Genomic DNA, 4,020 nt, shown 5'->3' with positions numbered 1-4,020 from the left:
AATGTCCTGAATTTTTCAATTCTGTGGCTTACAAATCATTTCTTGTAATGTATTAAAAAAGCATATCATCAAATTGATATTTTAGACTTACCTTCTACATGTCGTATGCATGAGATTGAAACAGAAATAAAGTCCCAGATAAGGCATATATTGACACCTGTTAGAAAACCTCAACCCAGCATCATGTTATAAGGCCCTAAACTAATATTCCTACAATTGATTAAGTTTCCACATCCATTGGATACAAGTGATGCTACTATTTAACTTTCCCAATAATAAAGCTTGTTTATGTGCAAACATAATCATTGAGTAGGGTTTCCTCAAACCTAAAAAGCTGACGAAGGCCACCAAGATCATTCTTTGTGCTTCTTTAGGAATGTCATGTGAGACATCAAAATGCATCAGAGGAAAGAACGGGGGCCAATTTTTCTCATTACTTCCTATGACAAAGCCACAAGTCCCAAAAAAACATAATAGTAATTTCTCCATTCAAGGGGCTTCCATTGACAAGAATAATGGAAACAAAAAAATTATCATTTGTGGAAAAGTCTCTATAAAATTTATTTTTCCTTTCAAAATTGGTAGTGACTCACCTCCCAAATTTGCCTCTTTCTTTCTAAGCTCCTCCTCCCTACGTGCAAGTTCCTTCAAAATATTGGGCAATTGGTACCTAGATTTTGTTCAGTGGACATAATGCATGTATTTGTGTAAAAAAATGAGAGAGAGAGTATGCATGCACATTTAGATTTGAGAACATTCATGCATGCTTTAACATGCTGAGAGTATGCATGCACATATAGATATGAGAACATTCATGCATGCTTTAACATGCACGAGTTCATGTATCCATACTTGCATAGGCACAGGTTCATATTATTCATTCTTGCATAGGAACATATGCACATAGGAACATGTAGCTCAAATGCTTTAGATAGTTTTAACATATGAAGCAAAAATTTACAAAATTAAGGCTATATCTATATGTACACATACTATTAAGAAAAGTATAAATGGGGAGGCTAAACATTCTTTATTGTTGTTAGCATTTCAATGTTTGACTTTCAAAAATGGTCAAAAGACACTACCTGCTCTTTTTTTTGTAGTTCTTTCTCCTTGGCATTGAGTCTCCGCTCTTTTTGGTCTAAAGTCTACAATTTGAAAAGGCAAGTCATATTTCCATTAAAATATCATTTCAAACTTATTCTTTTATTGAAAACTTTAGATTTCTACTTTAAGCTAGGCACAGACCTCAAATTCCTGTCTATTTGCCATGAACTTGTTGTCCAAAGATAAAGGAACTGCTGTAGCATTGCTAAAACCATGGCTTGGACTCTCCTATGAGAAGAAAAATGCATTCAATATTCTTAGTATCATGTATTTGTAATTTGATCACGGAATATTCAAGAATTTTGTAAAGATTATCCAAATTATAAAATAAACAAGTGAATTGAATTTGTCAATTCAAAATCCCATCAAAGTCAAGATAGTCTTTGTTCTTAAGTTTTTTAAAAACCAAATTGGCTATAGAAGGTGTGGATAATTTCAATGATCCCTTCCAAATTAGAGTATTTCCAACATTGATAAATAAACTAGTACACACTTATAAAAGAATACTAACCATGGGAATATCTACAGTGTCATTTCATTTGCAAACCGAAAAATGTGTTATGTGTTTTTGAGCACTATGCTGCTCATGAAAAATGCTTGTATTATAGTATACAGTTTGCAATGAAAGATGCCAAAGAGAGAAGATATGATCACTCCTTGAGTGCCCCAATGTTGAGCTTTGATTTTCAAAAATCTTTCCTTGTTGATAAGAATGCCATACTTTTGAAAAACAATCTATGGATATACTCTCCTAAACTTCTAGGTATGTCCTTGCAAATGAAACAACCCAATACCCAACACATCTTAATGAAACAATCCAATACCCAACTTCTAGGTATGTCCTTACAAATGAAACAACCCACTGCATATTAACAAAGCCAAAAATTTGGAATCCCTACAACTCTTCCAATTAATGCACTCCTAAACCCCAAGGACAAGGAGGACACCATAAACAAGAACCTACAAGTGACCAAAAGCTTATGAAAATCCCTATGGTGAACCGATGGACCTTTATTGGACAAACCATCAAGACCCACCCTAGTACAAGTGGGAGAATGGAACCCCTATATAACACCAACAAGATCATTTGGCATCAATCCATGAATTCTTGCCTAAGGACATCATCTAATGTATACTAGAATAGGAAGACCATGATTTTTCCTAAGATGAGTTGAATCTAGAAGAAGGCAAAGTCTCCGCCGCCACTTTACATTCATCATATATGCTTAAAAACTCACCTATCAATAGTATCCTTCCCCTAAATTCTCCATATATAAAATATTTCAAAGATTTTGAATATTAGATTAAATTTTAGGCTAAGTATACGTTTATCCCTCAACAAAAACCTACTTAAGACATCAAGGTAGGAGATGTCAAAGTAGGTAGTGGCTTGAAGGGATTCACTAATGAAGTCATGGGAAGTCAATCCCATTGGTGGAAAAGCTTTCCTTAGGCTCATTTATTTTGGATCCACTATTGTGCAACCCTATAAAACCATTGCTATCTCTAGCTTACATGAGTTTCAATAAGATCAAAAAGAGCCATGGACAAAATGGTCAGATTCAATTGCCCTTTCCTTTCTTTCCAATCAGGGTGTGGTCCATGTAGACAACACCTTGATGATAGACATTGTACAAACTCTAAGCTCAATAAAGAACTATCAATACCCATTTCATTGTACTAATAAGGACTTGACAGAGTCAAGGGAAGCCATGACCAAAGTCATCAAATTCAATTGGCCTTTTCTTTCATTTCCTCTAGGTTGTTGCCTATCTAGTAGACAACACCTTGCTTAACCATAGACATTATATTAGGGCATTGTCTATATGATCGACATGATGGAAACTTTAAGATAATCAAACCCCATATCAGTGAAGCACTATCAACAAAAAAAGGTAAGTGGCCAAACCTGAAATATAGAATGGTGCCCACATGGTGCAACCTTTGCTCTAAGCAAAAATAACTCTTAATGATTCAAGAAAATTCGAAAGGATGAAGATGATTTTAATTCTCCAATTAGTGCAATTTTTCTCAAAGTCAATTTTTTTGCTTTATACATAGTAATCGTAGATCTTGATTCTCCATAAAGTACCACTAGAATTGTTGTAAATGTCAATTTCAGAAGTTAGTTTGTTCTGACAAAGGTTAAGTTGTTTCGTAGACTTTTTACAATTCATTGATGCAAAGCCATGGATGCACTACTAAAAATTGTATTTTTGTTTTTGACCTTTTCTTAGAGTCAATGATCAATCATTGTCACTGATATTTTTTTAATCACTAAATTAGAATTTCCACATTTGTTGGCTTTCCTATGACAATACATAAGACTCTATTACCCTTCTCTTCCCACCATGCCTAGCACATGTTTGAGCTCATGCACCTCATCAAATGCAAAAATAATATCCAAAGATAATGGCAACTTTCTATCCAAAGATAATGGCAAGTTTTATATTTTTGTTCAAGATCTGTGATGCTTATGCCTTTTTTATCATGCACCTTTGGAATTCTCTTACTCAATAGAAGCTACAAAGAAAAATGCCTATTTAAGTGGACATATTTCATAATTTCTCCTTAAATGCCATAAAAAACATTGTCAAAGCTTTGATAGAAATTATTTACATTTATTATAAATAAATTTATGGATTCTATTATTTTATTATTAGGGGCATCAATGGTTCTCTCTACACAACTCTATGTGCATGCTCGCAAATGAGTGCAACCCAATGTGTATTTAAAGGAAAAATCTAATACAAGTAGATTTAGGAATGAATGGCAATTATTTATAGATCTATAAATATTTCCCATACCCTTAAAAAGCTACTAGTTGAACTCTAAAGTCTATGAATAAGGCCTGATGGACAAGGTCCCAAGAAAACATAGAAGGCATTAGCAATGTTATCTGTGATATGCCTA

The 4,020-nt window shown here is 33.8% G+C and overlaps 1 long non-coding RNA gene across 1 annotated transcript; it reads right to left on the bottom strand.

The window, feature by feature from the left end:
- Positions 1 to 328: 328 nt before the first annotated feature.
- Positions 329 to 1,185, bottom strand: LOC147886408 (uncharacterized). The gene is made up of 3 exons (XR_015543277.1): positions 1,086 to 1,185; positions 594 to 645; positions 329 to 440 (listed from the first exon to the last, which is right to left on the bottom strand). It is a non-coding gene; the product is annotated as an uncharacterized LOC147886408 (long non-coding RNA).
- Between the last annotated feature and the right edge of the window lie 2,835 nt (positions 1,186 to 4,020).

This window comes from Dipteris shenzhenensis, chromosome 24 (assembly GCF_047967505.1).
Source record: "Dipteris shenzhenensis isolate YYH24624 ecotype China chromosome 24, Dip_SZ_1.0, whole genome shotgun sequence".
NCBI lineage: Eukaryota > Viridiplantae > Streptophyta > Polypodiopsida > Gleicheniales > Dipteridaceae > Dipteris > Dipteris shenzhenensis.
Note: the sequence above shows the minus strand (reverse complement) of the source record. Positions and strands in the feature narration are given on the sequence as shown.